This window comes from Phyllobates terribilis, unplaced genomic scaffold (genome assembly GCF_046119375.1).
Source record: "Phyllobates terribilis strain yellow unplaced genomic scaffold, ASM4611937v1 Scaffold_11__3_contigs__length_659146591, whole genome shotgun sequence".
NCBI lineage: Eukaryota > Metazoa > Chordata > Amphibia > Anura > Dendrobatidae > Phyllobates > Phyllobates terribilis.
The window spans coordinates 518549629-518575295 of record NW_027362771.1 but is presented as its reverse complement, the minus strand read 5'-3'; positions in this window follow the sequence as shown (position 1 = coordinate 518575295).

The window sequence follows — 25667 nt, the reverse complement described above, 5'->3', positions numbered from 1 at the left end:
CAACAGGCTTTTTTGGCATTTTGGGCTTTATTGACAGATATTCAGATATTGATGGCCCAAGAAAAGCTAGCTGTCACAGCCAAAATAGTGGTTAAAATGGGCTGGTGCGTGCTTTGTATCAGACAGTAGGAAATGTTTGGACTACTGCTTTGTGCAGGGCACTCAATGATTTTAAAAGTGGAGTAATATGGACAGAAGGCAGACTGACACCCCAAAATAGTGGTTAAAATGGGCTGGTGCGTGCTTTGTAGCAGGCAGTAGGAAATGTTTGGACTACTGCTTTGTGTAGGCCACAAAACGCTTTTTTAAATGGACTCATATGGACAGAAGCCAGACTGACACCCCAAAATAGCGGTTAAAATGGCCTGGTGCGTGCTGGGTAGCAGGCAGTAGGAAATGTCTGGACTACTGCTTTGTGCAGGGCACCAAACATCTTTTTAAGTAGACTAATGTGGACAGCAGAAGCCAGGCTCTGACCCCGAAAACAGCAGGGAAATTAGACTGGTCCTAAAAAAATAAGGCAGCACAAAATGCTACTGTGTGTGCTGGAAAAATATTGCTTAGCCTCTGAAAAGAGCTGTTTTAAGATGGACACTGGAAGAACACTTTAACCTCTCCCTACCTAATACACAATCTCTCCCTCCCTGTACTCTGACTTTGTTGTCAGTCTTCAGCTCTGAAAAAAGCTATTTTTTTGTGGTATTATGGAGCTAGTGAGCTGCTCCTTTAAACACAGAACTAGTATACACTGCAGGTAGCCCTTACAATGGCTTTTGTTTTATCAAGAGGCCTAAACACTTTCCCTAGCAGCTCAGCCATTTCTCCCTATGCTTATAGAACGCAGGCTCCGGACGCAACGTGCACAAAATGGCGGCGGCAGGGCTTAAATAGACCCTATGACGCTGGGCGGCCAGCCAATCACAGTAATGCCAAAGCCAAGATGTCTGCGGCATTACCGTGATTGGTTAAGAAGCCCAGCATGTTTAGTGGCTGAAAAGAAGGTGCCAAAACTGCAGGGCGGGACATCCAAATATAGCGAAGCGAGCACACAAATACTCGCAATATAACGAGTAATCTGAATACCGTACTATCCGTGCGAATAGTAACGAATACACTCGCTCATCACTACTTCAGATATCTGAGTGTAGCACTTGCCTTTTCTATCAGTTTCATAGAGAATGAATGGAGTGGGGTGTGCATGCCCAGACGTTGCTTAATTATGATGGGGCTCTGCAAAGTCCTGTTCTCCTTCTCAAAATTGGTGCGGACTACAAAAGTCGGCCCTCACCGAACAACAATTCATGACCTTTCCTGTGAATAAGAGATAGCTTCTAAAGATGGGAATAACCCATCACTTGCGCTATAAGGCATACGGTGGAACATACCAACTTGGAGCTTGTACGGAGCTATATTACAGCTATGTGCATGAGTACAATCTGTTTTGTTCAAGAAATATTTTACTTTTGTAGAACTTCAAGTTCAAATGTTACAAGGAAATGTTCTTTTATACCGAGTTATATAGGACTAATTCTTGGACAACATGAAGGTGTTTTTTCCATCAATGACACCATCAAGGAAGCTGCAGGGACTGTAGAAATGTAGACCACAACTAGTCAGGTTAGTGCCATATGTGCTATTGCTAATGCAGCTGATTTTTGTGACTGAATGGACGTCCTGCTGCTCAGTACAATAGCTGTCTGATGAGACTTTACCTAAAAATACCTGCTTTACACTTCTCTCTAAAACCATCTCAAACACCAACAAAAGAAATAAAAGGGTGTCATTTGCAGAGAACAAAACTGCAAGGGGGAAATACTGTAGAAACAGAAACATAAAAATTAGTGTTTCAGTTCTTTCAAGCAAACTTAGTGGAAGGCATGATCTTGCTGTCACCATCACCCACAAGTTAAAAGTGCTTTTGATGAACTGTACCAATTTTCATGCTTTGTAATTTGCTAGCCACTCTTTTTCAGTATATGGTTTGTCCTCTTCAGAACTCTACCACCACTATAGGCGCTAGCTAGAGATGAGCAGAACACAAAATTCGAATTTGACAAATCTCACAGATTTTCCTTGAAAATTTGATTCACAGCAAAGTTATTCTCCGAAAATTGAATATCCCTTATTTTTTTTTTTGCGTTTTCTCTAGACTCTAAAGCAAAATAAATGTAAGATGTAGAAAAAAAAAATCTTATACTCACCTTACCACTCATCCCTCTGGCCCCTCCTCTCTTCACAGTCCCTTGTTCCTTTCCTGGCACATCTTCCTATCACCACTGCCGAGTGCTGATTTTCTGTGTCTTTTCGATAGGGACTTCTGGCCCTGTTGAGGCCTGGGACGTTTCTGCAGAAGTGCACACAAGGTCGTGATGTAAACAGGTACGAGGATGCAACGGCACAAAAGATGAAGACTTCAGTGGTAACGTGAACCAATTTATTTACTACAAACAATTTAGGAGAACAGAAATGAAATGTCTAAATGCTTAGTGATTTACAAGAAAGATTAAACTAGGTCACAATACTGAGGGTTATTTTTCATGCACCGTTGTAGGAAAAACAAAATGCGACACGGAGGGATGAGGGGAAGGGAGCCCAGACACTAGGGAAAGGGGGAAGTGGAGACCTCCTATGCTGATTTGCAATCACCCTGTCTCCCCTACCATCCCTATGTTAGTTCCTCACTAATCACCACACAGGAACCTATCCCTGTATTTCCCTAGCGCCCTGGAGAGGGAAGGGGGCGGTGAGTGCTAGTCGATCCCCAACTAAAGACAGCAAGGGGAGACAAACATGAGGGAAGTAGCTTAGCTTGAGTCAACTTCAGAGAGATGGCACACACATCCCCTTAGCACCAAAGAGGAAGTAAGAACTGCACTTGCTCCAAGCCTTCACAAGGGGTCATGTGAATATCACCGGCACCTCTGTGTAGCAACCAGGAAGTATTTGAACACCCAGGCCTGATTGTCAATTAGAGCAGGAGGGAGGTAGCCGCTGAGTTCTAGAGTGAGACAGCTAAGAAGGTGTCTGTAATGCCAAACAATGGGATCAACCAACTGCAGGGCGACTGTCTGTCACATCTGACACACCCATGACATTATTATTCTAGGTATATAGGATATCAACAGCAGCTTTGTTTTACAACACAGTTTTGAATCACAAAGTTAACTAACTAATATACCAAACGTTATTTCTAACTTGTGCCCTAGTCCATGGTACAGTAAGTCAAAGTCTGTGTGGTAGTTATCACAATCATCACTTAAACACTAAGTCTGTCGCGGTAGTCACTGTGACAGGCCTCAGTGGAAGTCAGCTCTATTTCTCCTTTAGGCTGCAAGTCTATTGTATAGTATATTGATGAGTCATTTCAGCAATGTGGCCTTCCAGCTGCCTCCATTTCCTAGAGCGCAGTCCGGGTCCTCTCCGTACCATCATCTAGGCCACCGGGTTTCAGCTCACCAAGCTGTCCAAATCTTTAAGTGCTCACTCAATAGTCCATATCCCTTTAACCGCTCACAGAATTGTCTGTATCCCTTTAACCACTCTCTGGATTGTCAGTATCCCTTTAACTGCTCTACGGATTATCTGCATCCCTTTAACTGCTCACAAGATGACCCCATCCTACCACCTGAGTGGTTCTCCGCTTTGTTGATTGGGCATTTTGGTCTAAGGAAAGGATCTCGTCCTGCGGTTCTCACATCTCTTAAATCTGTCTGTAACCAGTTCAGTAAGCACAGGTGATGACTCATCCTCTGCCATAGCCTCGGGGTCTTTTTATATTTTTTTAACTGCGACACAGCTTGTCACATTGCCTTTTTCCTTTTGCTTTGTTCTTCCTACCTGGCAACCCAAATTCTATTTTAAGTTCCTGCTTGCTTTCTTTTTGTTCCCATTCTTATACTCTCCAGTCACTAGATGGCAGTGTTCGGCTTCATCGTGCATTCAGCTATATAGTCTTTCACCTCCTTACAGCAACGTCATGACCTGTGCTGTGACCTTGTGTGCGTATAAACGTTTCTGGCCATATAAATGTCTATGTCGATCTTTTAATTTTCTCCTGTCTTCCATATAAAAACATAAATGCTCAGTGGAGCCAAAAGCTCATGTGTATGGTGGAGTCGGGAGAGTAAGCTGTCTGCAGAACAAACTTTAATTTGACAGTTATGCCATATGTATGGCCAGCTTTACACAGATACTAAGGGCATGTAATTAGGAGGCATATTTTTGGTAAATTAAGTATTTTTACATTTTTTATCAGATTAGTCTGAGTTTATTGAGACCACAGTGACCATTGAAAAACAAAAACCAGTGGACTAGCTAATTCAAGTATAGTTATGTGGTGCTCCTAGGGTGTAGGACGGGTGCTCAAGAAGAATAACTTCAATTTGACAGAAATTGTTTCGGTCTATATAACTGGACTTTCATCAGACGAAAGGATGAGAGAAACATAAAATGCAAGGAAGATAAATAAGCATAGATTAATAAATAATCTGTATGTACAATACAAAATGCACAGAGATCACATTATAGTGGTATATTTAACCACATATAACACTGAAAAAAGTATGGTAAAACATTTCATTAAATATTAAATATTCAGTAAAATAAGAAAAAAAATGTTTTCAATAATATGAAAAAAAAATACAAAAATTTGAATGACCTCCTGTTCCCCCATTAAAAATAAAGAAAGAAAAAAAAAGAAAGAAAATCTACATATTTGGTATCACTGCATTCATAAAAGTCCAATCTATCAAAATATTTAATGAATTATCCCGATTGGTTACTTACTGCAGGGTATTTGTTCATTTTATTTTTATCTTAGGGTTTGTCAATACATCACATGGTAAAATAAGTAGTGTAATTCAAAAGTACAACTCAATCCTCAAAAAAAGTATTCACATGGCTATATTGACAGAAACATATTTAAAGTTTTGGATCTCAGAAGGAGGGGAAGAAAAAGTGAAAGTGCTAAAACAGAAAATCGCCATGTCAATAAGGGATTAAAATCAATATCTCCCAGTGTGCCCTGACAGGTGTGAGGCCACAGGTTGGAGACCAGCAATCTACAAGGATCATATGCAAACAGTTGGTATTAGTGACCTAATTTTAATGACTAGTTCATCTATACCAGCAGCTATAGTGATGAAAGATACTTGTGTCAATTTAACAATGGTTGGCTGGACTTTATTATTATTATTATTATTATTATTATTTTTTGTTGCGCACCATTAATTCTATGGTGCTGTAGATGAGAAGGGATTACATGCAAAATACAAATATAAATTACAGAGAACAAAATAACAATGATAGACTGGTACATTGGGGAGTGGACCCTGCCCTTGCAGGCTTACATTCTACAGGATGGTGGGGAAGGAGACACAGTAGGTGGGGTGTTGCGGCAGCTCCGGAGGTGGTGAGGTGGCAACGTGGTCATTTTAGGCTGTAAACTTTCTTGAAGAGATGGGTTTTCAAGTTCCGTCTAAAAGTTCAGAATATGCTGGGGCACAGAATTTCAGAGGATGGGGAATACTCGGGAGAAGTCTTGGAGGGGATTGGGAGAGGAACATACGAGAGTGGAAGATAGATTGTGGTCTTGAGAGGACCGGAGATTACGTGTGGAAAGATATTGGGTGATTAGTTCGGAGATATATATAGGGGAGACATGAAGAAATATGCAGGAGTCTTTATGTGTGAAGTACAACCTTATTGGTTGTAAGTAACTTTTGACTACTAATTGTGAAAAAGAACAGAGTAACTTGGGAAAATAGACTTTTACTGGATTTTAGATCCAAAGTCAAATGATGAGATTCCAATTTCTGTCTCAGTCTGGGCAATGCATTTCACACTGGTATATCTTGAGGACAGGTAATGTAGGTGATTGTTTAAAATGAGGTTAGATGGACTCTACGCATTTCATACCTGAAGCAGAACAAGCCCCAAGGAAGCACGTCCAAGTGCTCTACATTATGTCTTCTTTGACATTTTTTTCCCTGTCTCCTCGTTCCTTCAAAGCCGAGGTTATTAAGGTCCTTGTGGGTTTCTTACAGAAGGACGGCTGCATGCTCCTTGAAATTGTTTTGTCAGAAGATAATAGATCTCAAACTAAAAAAGTGATGTTTATGTGATTTACGTCTGCGGGGAGACAAATAACTCATGGTCCTCTACTATCTGTGTATTTTAGCTTTGATGGAACAGAGCTGTCATGCATCTCACTGGTCCATCTGCTGGCCAGCTAGCATGGGGGCCCTTAAGTCATCTTTTCTTTCAGGATGGATGGAAAATAGAAATTGTTCTCATTGCCAATAACCTGTAAATCGGTTGTGTACAGGGCTGTAAATATACAGTGTTCAAGGAAATTGTGCTGATACATATTAACTTTCATGCGGAAGCAATATCTATTCTTTCAAACAAAGAAAACCTTAGTCCAGACAAAAGGGTGAAATGCTTGAGGGTTGCTGTATAGAATCCCTGTGACAGTCTATTAAAAGGACTGCTCTTTTATAAATACCATCTAAGGAGTAGAGTATAGCTCAAACTTAAATTACCTCACCTATGATCAATATCCTTATATCAACCCTTCAGCATTTTGGAATGTATTCCCAAAAACAAACTGTTAGGATAAAAGAGTTATCAAATTAATCATTTTCATAGTAAAAGACTAGTTTATAGGGCAATGTGTGGTGTTTCCATCTTAAAAAATATATAGTTTCATCATTTTTGCTTATGTGTACCAAACTGTGTACCAAAGCAGTCTCCTCCCCCCTCTGGCAGCTGACAATATAGTTCCTCATTTTCAGATATACTGCCATGTTACTGCACATCTTAATGCTATGCTATTCTGCTCCTTCCCTGACAAGCAGTTCAGAAAGCTGTTTATGGCTGTTTTGTAGTGAACAATTGATAACTTGTCTGAGAAGAGAGTCACTGAGCATGCGTGCCCCCCAGTTCATTATGGGGGTGGTCACATTGCTGTAAGTAAATATCACAATTTATTCATGGAGACATTTATAATAACATCTCAGTGGAAACCTATGTTATTTTTATGATTTATACAACGAATAGATAAATTCTAGCACAAGCCTTTAAACTGTCATCCCCTGAAAATTAATATATGTTCCCTACTATATAGAATGTGTGAGGTGCATCTGAAGTAGTGAGGGTAAATATTGTGCACTAGTATGAGGTCTAAGAAATTCTACTGTTCATGGTTCCTAAAAACCTCAATGGTGCAGAAAAATGGATGTTGTCCAACCACTGGAAAATGTCTAATCTCTCATTTTTCAGTCCTACTTGTGCTCTAGAACTGACTTAAGATAAAAGGAGGAATGTGTACATTCTGTAAAGGAAAAATATTTGTTAAAGGGCTCAAGAGTATTTTCCCTGCTTGCATTTCAAGAGAGCGCATAAGTCTTAATCCGTCACCATAAACCACTCACCCTGCAACACTACCAATTAATGGCTCTAAACCTTTCTTTTCATATTGATTTTAAGCCCCCAAAAACTAACCTGCAATCAAAGCAACATATGAGCAGAATAAGAATGTTCTTTTTATTCTTTCATTTCCTCTAGAAAATTAGCACTTGTTCCAGAAGCATACATTTATATATGCTTACCCCTATGTATACTGTATTTCTAAGCATATATACAGTGGGTACGGAAAGTATTCAGACCCCTTTAAATTTTTCACTCTTTGTTTCATTGCAGCCATTTGGTAAATTCTAAAAAGTTCATTATTTTTCTCATTAAAGTACACTCTGCACCCCATCTTGAAATTTTTGCAAATTTATTGAAAAAGAAAAAAACTCAAATATCACATGGTCATAAGTATTCAGACCCTTTGCTCAGTATTGAGTAGAAGCTCCCTTTTGAGCTAGTGCAGCCATGAGTCTTCTTGGGAATGATGCAACAAGTTTTTCACACCTGGATTTGGGGATCCTCTGCCATTCTTCCTTGCAGATCCTCTCCAGTTCCATCAGGTTGGATGGTGAACATTGGTGAACAGCTATTTTCAGGTCTCTCCAGAGATGCTTAATTGGGTTTAGGTCAGGGCTCTGGCTCTAAGGGGTCTGAATACTTTCCGTACCCACTGTATCTGCATATGTATGCTTATATGCTTGTAGTAGTGCATATACAGTACAGACCAAAAGTTTGGACATACCTTCTCATTTAAAGATTTTTCTGTATTTTCATGACTATGAAAATTGTACATTCACACTGAAGGCATCAAAACTATGAATTAACACATGTGGAATTATATACTTAACAAAAAAGTGTGAAACAACTGAAAATATGTCTTATATTCTAGGTTCTTCAAAGTAGCCACCTTTTGCTTTGATGACTGCTTTGCACACTCTTGGCATTCTCTTGATGAGCTTCATGAGGTAGTCACCGGAAAAGGTTTTCACTTCACAGGTGTGCCCTGTCAGGTTTAATAAGTGGGATTTCTTGCCTTATAAATGGGGTTGGGACCATCAGTTGTGTTGTGCAGAAGTCTGGTGGATACACAGCTGATTGTCCTACTGAATAGACTGTTAGAATTTGTATTATGGCAAGAAAAAAGCAGCTAAGTAAAGAAAAACGAGTGGCCATCATTACTTTAAGAAATGAAGGACAGTCAGTGTGAAAAATTGGGAAAACTTTGAAGGTGTCCGGAAGTGCAGTTGCAAAAACCATCAAGCGCTACAAAGAAACTGGCTCACATGAGGACCGCCCCAGGAAAGGAAGACCAAGAGTCACCTCTGCTTCTGAGGATAAGTTTATCCGAGTCACCAGCCTCAGAAATCGCAGGTTAACAGCAGCTCAGATTAAAGACCAGGTCAATGCCACACAGAGTTCTAGCAGCAGACACATCTCTACAACAACTGTTAAGAGGAGACTTTGTGCAGCAGGCCTTCATGGTAAAATAGCTGCTAGGAAACCACTGCTAAGGACAGGCAACAAGCAGAAGAGACTTGTTTGGGCTAAAGAACACAAGGAATGGACAATAGACCAGTGGAAATCTGTGCTTTGGTCTGAGGAGTCCAAATTTGAGATCTTTGGTTCCCACCACCGTGTCTTTGTGCGACGCAGAAAAGGTGAACGGATGGACTCTACATGCCTGGTTCCCACCGTAAAGCATGGAGGAGGAGGTGTGATGGTGTGGGGGTGCTTTGCTGGTGGCACTGTTGGGGATTTGTTCAAAATTGAAGGCATACTGAACCAGCATGGCTACCACAGCATCTTGCAGCGGCATACTATTCCATCTGGTTTGCGTTTAGTTGGACCATCATTTATTTTTCAACAGGACAATGACCCCAAACACACCTCCAGGCTGTGTAAGGGCTATTTGACCAAGAAGGAGAGTGATGGGGTGCTATGCCAGATGACCTGGCCTCCACAGTCACCAGACCTGAACCCAATCGAGATGGTTTGGGGTGAGCTGGACCGCAGAGTGAAGGCAAAAGGGCCAACAAGTGCTAAGCATCTCTGGGAACTCCTTCAAGATTGTTGGAAGACCATTTCTGGTGACTACCTCTTGAAGTTCATCAAGAGAATGCCAAGAGTGTGCAAAGCAGTCATCAAAGCAAAAAGTGGCTACTTTGAAGAACCTAGAATATAAAACATATTTTCAGATGTTTCACACTTTTTTGTTAAGTATATAATTCCACATGTGTTAATTCATAGTTTTGATGCCTTCAGTGTGAATGTACAATTTTCAGTCATAAAAATACAGAAAAATCTTTAAATGAGAAGGTGTGTCCAAACTTTTGGTCTGTACTGTATATATATATATGTATATGGCAATATGACAGAAATTAATCCCATTGTGGACAGAAAATTGTCAAGTTCAGTTTACATGAGTGAACCTATAATAAAAAACAAATAAGCAAATAGCTTGTAGTAACTAAATAAACAATAATACTATTTGTAAATAAAATAGGGTACTTAGTTACTTAGTTTTTTGAGCAAAAAAAAAGTAAAATCCATTTTTTTTATCCTGATGCCCTTCTCTCCAGAAGGTTGATCAGTTAATCATCTTTAGTAGCTTTCTCACACTTTTAAAGGAGTTCCCAGAGGCACTGAGCACTTGCTGCTTTGCATTCAATCTGCAGTCCAACTCATTCCACCCCATCTAAATTGGGTTGATGTTGGTTGGTTTTGAAGGCCATGTCATCTGATGCAGCACTCCATCCCTCTCCCTCCTTCTTGATCAAACAGACCCTAAATAGCCTGGAAGTATGAATTGGGTCATTGTTCTATTGCAACACAAATGATGGTCCCACTATGTGCAAACAAGACAGGATGGCGTGTTGTAGCAGAAAGTTATGGTAGCCATGCTGGAAAGTGTGCCTTAAATTTGGATCAAATCACCAATAGTGTCACCAGCAAAGCACTCCCATACCATCCACCTTTCCCTCAGGGCTTTACGGTGGGCACCACACATGTAGAAACCATCCACTCACCTTTACTGTGTCTCACAATAAAACAGGTGATTGATACCAAAACTCACAAATTTTGACTCATCAGATCACATTACATATTTACACTGATCAATGTCCATTTCATGTAATACTTGACACAAACAAGTCTCTTTTTGCTTGTAATCCACAGTAGTAGCTTTTTTGTAGCAATGAAACTACAAAAATCTGCTTCCACTCATCTCCTCTGAAAGTTGATGTTGAGATACTATATGTCTATTAATTGATGTCTGTCCATCATTCATGAGGACTGTTATCTGAGGTGCTGTCAATTTGAGGTTTCTGAAGGTGGTAATTCAGAATAGTTTATCATCTGCAGCACAAGTAATTTAAATTCTTCCTTTCCTGGAGCTGTTATCAAGAGAGTCAGTTTCATCATAGCGATTGATGGTATTCTTGACTGCACTTAAGGATATCTTCAAGAATCAAGTGATTTTCTGGATTGACTCACTTCCAGGTTTTAAAGCATTGATGGATTGTTGTTAACTTAGTTGAGTGTTTCTTGTCATATTCAGGTTTAGAACAGTTGGATACAGATCTGTGATCGCAAACACTTTCTGAAGTGAAGTTTCTGTAAATGAACATTTGACAAGGTGTGACTACAGCGTGCTTACTCTTAATTATGCCAGACGTATTATTCAGTAGGCCAAGGAACATGAGCTATTTTCATATGAGCCTGAATGTTGACTCTTGTTGTAGGTTGAATTGATGTTTGTTGATTTGTTGAATGGCTGCTGATTACCTATTGTATCAGGCCCTACAGCTTATTGTTCTGCTATCCTTGGGGAAAAAGCCGCAGGTTAATTGAACAATCGATGTTTGTTAATTTGGTGAATGCCTGCTGACTATCTATTGTATCAGCCCATGCAGCTTGTTGCCCTGAAGGACAGCTGTGGGTAAAAAGGGACATCTTTCCTACTACAGAGAGACTCTAGAGGACAGGAGTCAAGGCTCCATGACTCCATCTGGAGAATACAGATTTGATCCACTGCCTATCACTCAACCCATGGAGATGTTTGAAGGACACACGTTGGGACAATCAGGTCACCTGGCCACATACCTCAATGGACTCTGTCAGCTTCTTAAGCTTGCCACTACCTCCTCTCTGTGGGTGCTTGCCAAAAACGGGGTGGCAATGGTTGGGGTAGTTGGCCCTGGAAGCCCTGAAGTTGCAGATGTTCTAATTCCCAGAGAGCCGGTGGAAGGGTCTAATAATAATAATAATAATTATAATTTTTATTTATATAGCGCCAACATATTACAATTAAGCGGGGACATGTACAGACAATAAATTCAATACAATTTAAGACAGTTTAAACAGTTACTTTAGGAGTGAGGTCCCTGCTCGCAAGCTTACATTCTACAAGGAAATGGGGGGACACAATAGGGGGACACAATAGGTGAAAAGTGCTTGTTATTTCAGGTCTGGCAATTATAATAAATAGGGATTTTCATATAAAGTTGCACAATCCGGTCATCAGCCAGTATGTTTAAGTGCAATACTCAAGTATCAAGTGCAGGTATCGTGTGTATGGAGGTTGTGGAAACAGATGACTAGTAGGGTGCAGATTCTTAATAATATTTAGAAGGAGGGGACAGGGGAAAGTTAGTTTACTGAGTCGGTGAGGTGGTAGGCTTGTTTAAAGAGATAGGTTTTTAAAGTGCGTTTGAAGACGTGGGGGCTAAGCATCAGTTGAATCGTCTGGGATAGTGCATTCCAGAGAACTGGCGCAGCACGAGAGAAGTCTTGGAGACGGGGGTGTGAGTTTCAGATTATGGGGGATGTTAGTCTTAGGTCATTTGTAGAACGGAGGACACGTGTAGGGCGATAGACAGAGATGAGAGAGGAGATATAAGGTGGTGCAGAACTGTGGAGAGCTTTGTGAGTGAGAGCGGTGAGTTTATATTGGACTCTGTAGTGAATGGGCAACCAGTGTAATGACTGGCACAATGTGGAGGCATTGGTGAAGTGGCTGGACAGAAATACGACCCTGGCTGCCGCATTCAGGACGTATTGGAGAGGAGAAAGTTTGGTAAGAGGGAGACCAATCAGAAGAGAGTTGCAGTAGTCCAGACGAGACTGAATAAGAGCGACAGCAAGAGTTTTAGCAGTTTCAAAGGTGAGAAAAGGTTGTATTCTGGAGATGTTTTTAAGATGCAGGTGACAAGAACAAGTGAGTGATCGGATATAGGGAGTAAAGGAAAGTTTAGTGTCGAATATGACCCCAAGGCAGCGGGTGTGCTACTTGGGAGTTAAGTTTGAACCCTCCAAGGTAATTTCAATGTTAGGTAAAGTTGGGTTAATAGAGGGGAGAAACACAAGAAGTTTAGTTTTGGAGAGATTCTGTTTAAGATAGAGGGAGGACATGATGTTAGAGACAGCAGACTGACAATCCTTGGTATTTTGTATTAGAGTAGGGGTGATGTCAGGGGAAGCAGTGTATATTTGGGTGTCTTCAGCATAGAGGTGATACTGGAACCCAAATCTGCTGATTGTTTGTCCAATAGGGGCAGTATATAGACATAAGAGTAGGGGGCCAAGGACTGAGCCCTACGGAACCCTGATAGTAAGGGGACGAGGAGAGGAAGATGAGCCGGCAAAAGATACAGTGAAGGAGCGGTCAGAGAGGTAGGAGGAGAACCAGGAGAGAACGGTTTCCTTGAGGCCTATAGAGCGGAGCATAGTGAGGAGGAGCTGGTGATCCACAGTGTCAAATACGGCAGATAGATCGAGGAGAATCAGCAGGGTGCAGTGACCTTTGGATTTAGCTGTTAGTAGATCATTAGAGACTTTAGTGAGGGAAGTTTCAGTGGAGTGTAAAGAGTGGAAACCAGATTGTAGAGGGTCAAGAAGAGAGTTATCTGAGAGATAGCGGATTAGACGGGAGTGGACCAAGCGTTCCAGGAGTTTAGAGGACTCTGTCCTTTGCACCATCTTACATACTTGCTGGGACTGTACTATTTGTTGCTGACTGTTGGTGATCCAATAAAGTATCACCCCACTTTGTTATCCTCACCCTGTGTTGCCTGAGTAGTATTCCGCCCATGGGAAAGGAGTATGGGCGTTCAGTGGGATGAGCCCTTGTCCATGAGGTCTTTCTAACGACAGCCAGGCCAGTGGACGAGAGCCCCCACTGACCCTTGTGTCTCCACAAAAAGCATACCTGTTCATTGGAAGCCATTCCAGGTGACTACCTGATGAAAGTGTTTGAGTGAATGCCAAGGCTGTGTAAAGCTGTTATCATAATAAAAAAAAGGTTGGGGGCAACTTGAAAAATCTAAGGTTTAAGATATATTCTTGTTTGTTTCACATGTGTTTCTTTTCTCCTTGTGTATATATGTATTCCTTTGTCATTTTGTTGACTTCAATCTGAATCTACAATGTGCACATTCCAATAAGAACACGGAAAATCATTTCATGAACAGGTGTGTCCAAACTTTTGACCAGCAATGTATGTGTATTTTTCTCTGTTGTTTGGAGAGAACTCAGAGCATAATAATAAACATTTGATTCAATCTGAATAAATTTGATGCAAATCTAATTTTCTGGCCAATTTTGAATATACTGTCGAATTTCAGTTTAAATAGACGTGGAGAAGCGGATATGCTGCGCTGCTGGCGTCTCAACAGATAGAGATGTCATAAAACACTTGAGATAGTAGAGTAGATAATGTGGTTTTATTCTCAACGCGTTTCGCAGTGTACTCACTTCTTCATCAGGAGGCAGATTCGCTCATCATTAAAGATTAGCAAATATGTGACATTGTCTTCTCCAGCAGGTTCTGAATTTGCAGTTGTGATATGTTCGGGTAATGCAGTTTGAAGGCTGGGTCTTCATGCAGCTGAGGTACATAAATATTAAGGTGATATCTTTGTTTTTCCCTGACCATTGGCCACCACATGCAGACATGGCTTCAGCTGTAGTTACAAAGTGAAGACTCAGCCATACAGTAATTAATAATAAGAAAGTAAATTTTGTTTTCTACAGGTGTTGGTGTCAGATATTGCCAGATATTGCCATGTGGGTACATAGGCATCCAAAAGGGACAATTAAAGACAGCACATCAATGAACCTTTTGAGAATCAGAAGAAGATGAAGATACAGTTTAGATTACACATTTAATTTATGCAGCTAATGGATTATGCCAATATCACAGCTGCCAGGATTGCTAATGAAAGGGTGATCAAAAAGACAGTGGAATGTGGGAGGAAATATATATCACCAAAGGTTTTCAGGTGGCTTGGATAGTAAATTCTGATTAACGACATCTTTTTAATCCTAAACTTAATTCACCTTGTGAGAATGCGCAGTCATAAAACATTCTGCGCTCTTACTACTGCCAAGCTGTTCTACCCCCATGGAGCTTGGATGACTGTGCTGTTAGAAGACAGAAGAAGAGTGTCTGTTTTGGTTGATTTTCATTAAGCTTTACAATTGTCATTGTCCTTCTGCCCCGAGGTAGCAAATTAATACAGATGAACTGAAGAGTGAGATGACTGGTCCCTGTCAGGGATACAGGGCAGCGAGCAAGTTCATGAGGCAGCATTTTTACACTCCCGAGTAGTCTAATAGTTTTTAATATATTACTCCTTCTTTCTTGTGCATCACAGTGATCAATCACATCAGTTTGCAGAACACATGAACAAAAAGATTTGTTAAAAGGTTAATGAGCCGGTGTTTACAGAATTAAGTGGTCGTTCACCATTTGGTGACTTTAAAGTGTATTGCAACTTTTACTAAATACAACTGCTATATTTAAAAAAATAGATTTAATGCTGAAGGAATCAATATTTCAATAGCAATGTTATATTGAAGTTATAAGCTCCTATCATTTGGAAAATAATGAGTTATTGCAATAGAATTCAAATAAAAGTGTACATTTTGGAGCATCGTTGCTGTGTTTGAAGCATAATCCCCCATTTTGTACACATTCACTAAATGTGATTGTATACTGAACAGGGGATACTAAACGTAGAAATGAATTAATAAATGAAGCAAAAATATTGCTGGTCTCACAGTTTGTTGGTCTGTAGCATTTTCTGTATGTCAGTCATCCTTGTTTATGTTCATTTTGTTTCTGTCTTAGGTTTTGTCTGTTTAATAGCCAGTGTGAACATTCTCCTATTTTGCATGGATACCAACTTATACTCCAGTTCATTTTTTTCGGTTAAATGTCAGTCAGCCTTGTAGAAATCCTGCAGAAAATCTGATGATCAGTTCAATCTTCTGGTGGGGGTCCCTTAGGCTAGATTCATACCTCTGTATGTCACGGTCTGAACACGGACCACAATGCATGAAGCAGCCGCCAATCACCTGACCTGGGTTTGGATCTTGAAAACTCGCAGCCAGTCTGTCCGGTTCAGTACATTCTTGGTCTGTAACACAATGATGTGTGAATCAAACCATAAAGGAGTAGTCTAGGTTTATCGCGAAAGTCTGCCGTCACTCTATGTTACTGGAGACTTGTGACTCCTCACAGCACATGCAGCTCATACTATGAGGGTTCTATTGTGCTGGAGGTGAGACCAGACGGCCATGTGACTGCAAGTATGCAATATACATATTTCTGGCCACATTCCAACTAGATATGCGCTGCCTCGCTCAATGCAAGTGAGCAACCCCTTTATTCCAAGGGTGGGCATTAGAAGCTTTTCATCTTACTATAAACAGGGCAAAGCAGGGAGGCTTCGGCTGCAGCCAATTGTCTCACAGCCAGACACAGGACAATGAGGAGAAGGGAGGAGACATGACTGGGCTTCTGATACACACATATAAGATTCTTTATATTGTATATTTCTCAGTTTTAACGGAAATAGGAAACAAAATAGGATAAAAAAGACTATTGAGGGAAATCTCCTGAGATTGTTTTTTATTTTGTTTTTTGCCCCTGAATAGTAATTATCCCAATTGGCCAACCCTTCTAAAAAGCAAGCAACCTTGATGTTCAACCAAGTATGCGTGATAAAGTCCCATACTTATGTGTAACTTAAAGTTCCTAGAAACCAGTAGACCAAGCCTCCTACTTAGCATGTGCCATCTAGAGCGGATTCACATGCAGCAGATTTGTTGCAGAATTTTTCGCAAGTGAAAAATAGTTCTATTTACCTGAGTGAGATTATTTTGTCATCAAGTGCATGGTCTTCTGCAAGCTCCATTTAGAAAAATAATACAGTCATAGACATTTTTGCATTAGAATATGCCATGTGTAGATCCATCCTTACACTACAGATGTCTTTTTATGTTGCAGTGGGCCTTTTGTGCCGTTTTCATGTACCAGGACTTGAGTGTGACTGCATTCCTCTCATCGACACTATTGTATTGTGTATATACTATCCCAGTTCATCAAAGCTTTGTACTTTGCGTATGTTAGCGTCATAGATTTTGTCAATGTGTTTTTTTCAGTTGTTGAAATATCCATGACTAATATAAGAAACATATGTAATATGTTAATAAGCAAATATAGTAATATGAAAACAGGTTGCAACATCATGATGTCACAAGACGTAATAGGCACCAGAGGCACCAAAGATCTAACAATAGCAGTGGCATGAAGACAGGCGGCCTGTAGGTGAAGACCAAACCGAAGTGACCAACAAGGAAGCTGTGTGGAAAAAGTGGAGGAACAGTGAGTATTTATTTATTATAATCTCTTCCTTGCCCTTTTCAATCCAGCAAAATGATAGCCGGTCAACGCAATTATGTTGGATTCATGCAATTCGAATAAGAAAAATTCTGCTCCTTGCAACTCTGAACTTTTAGGTGAAGTCAAGGGAATTTCATTTCACCTATAAGAAGCTTTCTCATCCCTAATTGAATGGGTTTATTGAGATGTGGAGAGTCATAAAACTTAAAGAAAAAGTAATGGTGGACGTATCTGAAAACTGTATCAGCCTGGATTACCTGATAATATGGTGTCCAGAGGACTGTGTAGACCGAATATTATCGAAGCAAACTCCTTGCACAGAGCAGAACAAAGCTTGTATGGGTTTTACTCCAGAATATTTTAATTCAGTGAAATCAAGCAGAGATCTTAAAAATGGTGGGAAAAAAAAGTTAATTAGAAAGTTTTAGCTATACGGTGCTCATACAATATTAATGCTGAATTGGCATAAAGCTGGAAATTTTATAATGTGAAGAAATGGGGAGTAGGCAGACTGTAAAAATGTCATGATGAATATACGGAGACGGCAGAAAAAGACATAATCCACGCCCATAGCAGAGCCTAAAGAGGAACAGGACAGATTGTAAACTGGAGAACGGATTGGTACAGGTCTATGTCAGCAGATTCCTGCATCCTAACCACCCACTCAGCCAAGGATCAATGACTGTGCCTGCCTTGCAATGCCTGACAAATATCCAGAACTGTGCCCATAGCTCTATGTTCAATTAGGTCTTCTCTGAGAGAAAAAGTTTACTTGTACAAGTTTGACACTGTGACATATGGAGTATGAGTTGCTGTCTTCCATTTAGAAGTAACACATCAGGCTGCTGCTATCTTTCTATCTCACTGACAACAGATATTATGAATCCATGGAACCGCCAGCGGAACACTGTGTCAGAGGAAAAAGGAAGGAAAGCAGCCAGGAAAATAAAGACAGGCAGGCAAAGTAATACTGAGGGCAAAAAAATGAAAAGGAAAGTGTTTTCTTTTTCTTTTTAGTTTGCAGGTCTATCAATTACATCCTTAAGAACTTGTTTATTTCTCCTCTGGTATATGACTGCTAACCTTGAGCTCAGCACTCTACACAATCCAATATCTTCAGTGGACACCAAGCAGCTATAGCATATAGCAGTTTATATAGACATATCATAGAGGACTATTTGATCTTTGAAACTGTGATTTTCCAAAGAAAGCAAATGGATATACAGCAGGTAAAATAAGTATTGAACACGCAACCAATTTTCTAAGAAAATATATTTTTAAAGGTGCTATTGTCAGGAAATTCTCAGCAGATGTTGTTAATAATTGATCCAATCCACACAGCCTACGGAATCAAAACTTAGATGTCTATAAATTATGTGTAATAATGAGAAATGACACAGGGAAAAAGTATTGAACATGCTTACTGACATTTATTTAATACTGTGTACGACAGCTTCAAGATGCCTCTGATATGGAGAAACTAGTCGCAGGTGTGATCACAGGTGTGATTTTAGTACATTCTTCCACGTTCTTCTACATTCTTCAAATCCTGAAGATTCCTTGGGCTCCTTCTATAAACTCTGAGCTTTAGGCTATGTACCCACGTTGCGGAAATGAAGCATATTTTTTACGCTTCTCCCTGGCGGGAAAATCGCATGCGGATTTTACATGCGGTCTTCCCGCCAGGTAGAAGCGTATGTGAGGCGTCTTTGCAGAGTTTTTGCATGCATTTCCGCATGCGGGTTATCAAGCACTTCTCCAAGTGATTCAAGCATCACTTTGAAAAGTGCTTGACAACTTGTTCACACTATATAAATCCATGCAACCGGCATGGATTTATATAGTGTGACCAAGTAATAGTTAAAAAAAAGAATCAGAATGGTAAAAAATAAAAAAAATAAAGTTTATACTCACCTTCTGATGCATTCTGTGCCCCGTCCGGAGTCTTGAGCGGCTCACGCTGTTGTGTGCAGGACCTTCGGTGACGTCATTGAGTCATGTGATGGGTCACATGACTCAATGACGTGGCAGGTCCTTCACACACCTCGCGACGGTGGGAAAACACCGGGAAGACATCAGAAGATAAGTATAAACTTTATTTTATTCTTTTTTTTACAGGTTCTTTGGTACCCAGGTCTGGATGAGAGTCTCCTCTCCTCCCGACTTGGGTACCATCCGTATGCGGAAACGCAAAATTAATGAACATGCTGCGGATTTTTGACCGCAGCATATACGCTGCGGAAAAATCCGCAGCATGGGCATTGACATTGCGGAATGCCATTGTTGACCATGGGGTGCGGATATACATGCGTTTTACAAGCGTTTACGCTGCGGAAATTCCGCAGCATATACGCTTGTAATGCGCAACGTGGGCACGCAGCCTTAGTTTCTTCCATAAATGTTCTATTGGATTCAGGTGAGGTGATTGGCTGGGTCATTCTAGCAGCTTTATATTCTTTCTATAAAACCAGTTGAGAGTTTCCTTGGCTGTGTGTTTGGAATTATTGTTTTGCTGAAATGTCCACCCTCATTTCACATTAATCATCATGGTAGACAGCAGTAGATTTTTATCAAGAATGTCTCAGTACATTTGTCTATTCATCGTTTCTTCAGTTATATGAAGTTTGCCAGTGCTTTATGCTGAAAAACAGCCCCACATCATGATGTTCCAACCTCCAAACTTCACTGTTATAGTGTTCTGGGGGTAATATGTAGTGCCTTTTGGCCTCCAAACATATTGTGCAATATGGCATCCAAAGAGTTCAATTTTGGTCTCATCTGACCAAAGTATATTCTCGCAATATTTCACAGGCTTGTCTAAATGTTGCTGAGCAAACTTTAAATGCACTTGAATATGCTTTTTGCTCAGCAATGGAGTCTGAATGAAGTTTTCTTTGATATACTTGTACCTTCTGATTCTAGGTCTTTCTGCAGCTCTCAACAGGTAGTTCTTGGCTCTTGGACAACTCTTCTGATATACTGTATATACTCGAGTATTAGCCGAGTCTTTCAGCACATTTTTTGTGCTGAAAAAACTCCCCTCGGCTTATACTCAGGTATATACTCGAGTATATCGAGTATATACATATTCCGGTGGTGGATAGCGGTGGGGGGGTTGCGGCAGTGGAGGAGCGGGGCACACGGAGTAGCCGTTGCTTCAGCTACCATGTGTGCCCGCTGCTAAAGGGAAATGAATATTCCCTCTTATGAACTCCCATGGGCATGGAAAAGAGGGAATATTCATTCTCTTTAGTAGCAGGCACGGAGGAGTGCTGAGCCGCGGCTCGAGCTGACAGTGCCTGCTACTAAAGAGAATGCATATTCAATCCTCTCCATGCCCATAGTCGGTGTGGAGAGGAGTGAGTATGCTGGCAGCTCACAGCAGCGTCTGAGAGGGCATGGCAGTGATGCCATGCGCTGCTCAGATGCGGACATGAGCTGCTGCAGCAGAACAGTATGCAGCACTGGAGCAGGGGTGAGGAAGTGCAGTGATGGGGCTATACATACCAGGGTAGGGGAATGAGGAGGCCATGTATACCAGGATAGGGGGATGAGGAGTCCATGTATACCAGGATAGGGGGAAGAGGAGGCCATGCATACCAGGATATTGGGATGAGGAGGCCATACATACTAGGATTGGGGGATGGGGATGCCATGTATACCAGGATTGGGGGATGAGGGGTGCCATACATACCAGGATTGGAGATGAGGGTGACATACATACCAGGATTGGGGATGAGGAGGCCAAGCACACCAGGATTGGGGATGAAGGGGCCATACATACCAGGATTGGGGATGAGGGAGCCATGAATACCAAGATTGGGGAAGAGGAGGCCATGCATACATGGATTGAGGATGAGGGGGGAATTTACCAGTAGCTGCTGCATTTCCCACCCTAAGCTTATACTCGAGTCAATACGTTTTCCCAGTTTTTTGTGGTAAAATTAGATACCTCAGCTTATGCTCGAGTATATACCATAATTGTTTTCACTACTCTGTCAGAAATCTTGCGGAAAGCACCTGGTCATGCCCGGTTTGTGGTGCAATATTGCAGTACTTGTTTACCAGTGCTGCACCATTAAAAGAAAAGTTCTTTTCTATTTATCCCAGACTTGGATTATGGCATGGGACAGAGCATAGGACAGGTGAGGGATATTGTTGTTATTTATTTTTGTTTTCTTACAGGAGACAAGGGCCTCAACGGAATGGGCGTTAGGTGAGTATAACTATGTTTGTTATTTTTAAATAAAAAATTAAAACTGTGTGTGATTTATTTCAAATAAAAGACTTTATTTTGGGTGTTTGTCTTTATTTTCAATATAACTATAGGACAATACGGAAGTGACATCAACCTCACAAGTATTACCCAACTGGCCACCTCCACAGGGTAGTGGTGAAAGCCGGACAAAGCAATAGATGCGCCTTTTCTGGGGAGGCTGCAGGCTGCTATTTGTAGGCTGGGGGGGGGGTCAATATTTATTGCCCTTTACCAGCCTGAAAATAAAAGCCCCCAGCCGTCTGCTTTAGCTTGGCTGGTTGTCAAAAAATGAAGGGGGGACCCACACCATTTTTTAAATATGATTTCTTTAAATAATTGAACAGCGGCATGGAGACCCCTCTATTCTTGATAACCAGTCTTACTAAAGCTGACAGCTGAGGGTTGCAGCCCACAGCGGTCAGTATTTCCTGGCTGGTTATCAAAATTACAAGGGAACCCACGCCAATTTTTAAAAAAATGTATTTATTTAAAGCGCAGGCACCGGCAGATGAATACTCCCATGAGCCGTGCCTGTTCTCACTGTTATCTGTGACAGCAAGCATAGGCTGATGGGTGTAGTAGTCCCATCTGCTGACGCCTGTGACCAGAGATAAAATTTTTACCTCCGGTCACAGCTGCGGGCTCACCCTGTCATCTGACAGTGTGGGAACCCCAGTCCTCTGACCAGTGGTAATAATCTTACCACTGATCAGAGGCAGTGTTTGCACATTACAGCTTGGCAAACACCCGATGTTTTGGCCCCCATTCCCACGCTGTCATCTGATAGCGTGGGTACCGCAGCTCTCTGATCGGCAGTAATGATTTTACCACCGATTAGAAGCAGTATTTGCCGCCCTGTCATGCACATGACAACATGGCAAACACTGGATGTTCGGGCCCTCCATTCATGTGAATGGGGTCCGTGTTCGGGTACTGTTCTGGTACCCGAACTTTTAATAAACTGTTCGGCATTCGGCTGAACCCGCCGGACCCAAATAGTCAGGGGTTAGCCCATCACTACTCGTAACCATGGCAGGTTCAGGAGAAGAGGATGGGACAAGCCTGATAGCAAATAAAACAAGATCTTCTCCAAGTGTAACTGTGGTGCCCCTGCGGGTTTAGTCGCCACAGAGGTACTGCATCTCACACAGAGGTGTGGTATCTCACGCTCAGGTAAGGAAGGAGTACTGCCTGGGACCCTAACACCTGCATCCAACACTACACTACTCCAGACCAGCAGGAGGGGCAAGATACGTCGCTTCCCTGTTGAGCCCTGTCCCTGGCTGGAGTGGGGGTATCCAAAGTGAGGGGGAACCATGTAGTGGGTGTGGGTGGAGGAAGAAAATCAGGGGAGCACTTGTAAGGGACAGTATATAGAATGAAGCCATCTTGAAAGGCCAGGACAGTCTGAGAGGAGAAGTAGAGGGAGCAGGAGCTCTGGAGGAGCTCTGCTCAGGAGGAGGGCCTGGAGAGAGGCCCAGGACAGACTGAGGAGGAGGGGAGCGAGAGAAAGGCTCCAGGAATGAAGAAGGGATCCCAGGGGTACGGGCAGTGCTAGAGGCCACCCGTACGCCCGAATCTGCCAGGCGGTGGAGGGATCAAGCCTCAGAGGGGTTCGGCCCCTAATCAGTGAGAATTACAAAGTTCAACTGGAAACCCGAGGCTTCTGTACTTTCAGGATGCAGTTGCTACAACCACACTCAAGTAGCCAAAAAGGTAACCACACAGGATCCAGGGAACTCCAGGTTGCCCAGAAAGATCCGAGGATACCGGCTTGGGACATTGTTTGGCGAGGTGCAGGGCAAGAAGGGTGAGGGCCAGCGCAGAAAGACGACTGAGAAGGGCATATAGAAGGGGGTCCTGTCACGCACTCTTGAAATACCGGGGAGTTTGCTGAACCCCTACCTGGTGACCGCAGCTCAACTTGGGAGGTCGCAATCCGGAAAGTGTAACCTGAGGAACTTATCAACTGTGAGTAAACTCTGAAGACTGCACCCCACTGTCTCTGCGAAATTATTGCTGCGCCATCACCCCTTGCACTACACCGCAATATCCATAACACCTCAGCACAGCCCTGGAGCTAAGCTCTAACTGTGGAGAGCTAAACCAACTCTGCTGCATTTACACCAGCTCCAGAGGACCTGTCCTGCAGCGGCGACTCCATATAGCCGCATACCACACGTGGCGTCACGCACTGTATATGAAAACTATAAATTCCCTGTAAATATCCCCCTTTTATTGACTGCCCAGGGTCACGGACCGGGTCACCGCCACTGTGACATCTCCCCTAGCAACCGAGTACCTCACGGCCCAGGAGGCGCATCATAACATTCCTACCTACAGTTCTACTGGCTTGGAAATGAAAAGAACGACTTCAAATAGATGTCTCCCATCCATGGATGATACCACCAAAAAATTCCGAAGATGGCCCCCACGGCCTGTAGTATGAAATTTATTGTGGAACCAGAGTCTAGATAAGCTGATTCAATGAAACCCGTGTTGCCGCAGGAAACAGACACTATAGAGTCAGAGGGAGAGAGGAGTAGTTCTCACCCAGGGTAGACTCTCATACTGACCCTATACTTTGGAGTTTCCCACCTTCTCATGACAGGGGCAAATTAAACGTTTGAGACCACCACAGTAGAAGTACCTCCCCTCGGAACAACAGACCTCCTGGCGATGTTTAGCCAGCTTCATGCGTTCGACTTGCATAGATTGCATAGGCGACAGGGAAATACAGTGAAAAATGGCCCGGCTATTAAGGGCTGGGGAAAGCATTTTTTTTCTTTTTTCAATTTTATCTTATATACAAGTCATTATACAGGAAAGAATGTTTCCTAACTTTTTTTACTGTAAAATCAATTTTATCTTTTGCTTTTTATGTTTGATTGTCAGCCCATAAATGTGGAGTAATACTCTGACAACATTGTTCCCAGCATTGACCTTGAGTCAGGGATGCATCCAGAAATCTTCCACATGCTGTTCCCATTCCATTTGAGCACTGTTTCCATCAATTTTAGTGATTTTCCTGCCCCCCCAAACCCTCCTGTTACAGTCTTCCAGAAAAATGCTAGTTTCCCATTGACTTCCATTATACTCATTACTCGAGTCGTGCCCTCCCAAGCAACCAACCTGCTCGATTTGAGTACTGAGCACTCGAGAATTTTAGTGCTCGCCCCTCACTAGCAAAATATGTATTGTTCAAATTCTCCATCTTGAGTAAATTCCTAAAAATTCCACACAAGTTTGATTAAATTATATTATCAATTCGCTCATTCCTAAGTAGGGTTTTATTTACCGAAAAAAATACTGGAATTAGATAAATAAGGCTCCTTTGTAATACATTCTGCTTTAAGTCTAGGTTTTTCTATTTAAAGGAGTACTCCATATCAAACCTTTATTTCTGAATGTTAGTTGTGTCTGAGCTAGTGGGTGGAGACCAGGTGCTATGATGTCTCCCATTCACTACATACAGAGATTTCAGGGATTTTTGCTCTCCTGTCTCTATGTAGCACAAATACAAAAGCAGCAAGAAGGACATTATACTGTAGTACTGAGCAGTGTAGTTCTGAATCTAGCATTGAAATGAAATAATTCTCTTACTGGAAGCTGCAGCATCATGTGCCTTCCTTTTTGCCTCTTCCTGTTCTTTCACTCTCTCTTATTCCCCCTTTTTATCTCTATAGACTGATACTTTAGTGAGCTGGAGCAATTTGTACTAAAAGTGTCTTCCATTACTTGAACCACTTTAATTAAATGTTATACACTTTCTGTACTGTGTCTGACAAGGGACATGGCTTTATGAAACAACGAGCATGGACTAATATGCAACATTGTGTGCCAACATTTTCTGAAAATGTTTTGCTCAAAATAAGCCAAAAAATTTGTAATGTAAACTTAGCAGAGACAGTCTAAAAATAAGCGATTTTTTACCAAGCATTTAATAAATTTAGGTAGTTTTGTCATTGTCTAGTCTAATTTTACTCTCTAAAAATGAGATAATTTTGTTAAATCTACCACAATTTGATTTGTGAATATAGTATGTAACTTACTATAAAGCTATGAAATTGTCTAAGCTTGTTTTCCAGGAGACAAACAGGATAGATGTCAAGCCAGGGGCTAAAGAATCTATTTACTAACCCCCAGTGAGCAAACCTGGATAACGAAAATTTGTTGATTACTCCAAAGGAAAGATGATGGGTATTTCTAGCCATTGTTGTTAAAATTGAGCATGCTATCCAAATCATATGGCACTACTTTATACTCAAGGCATGTTGGTCTAGCGTGGATTGGGTGTCATCCATCATTCTC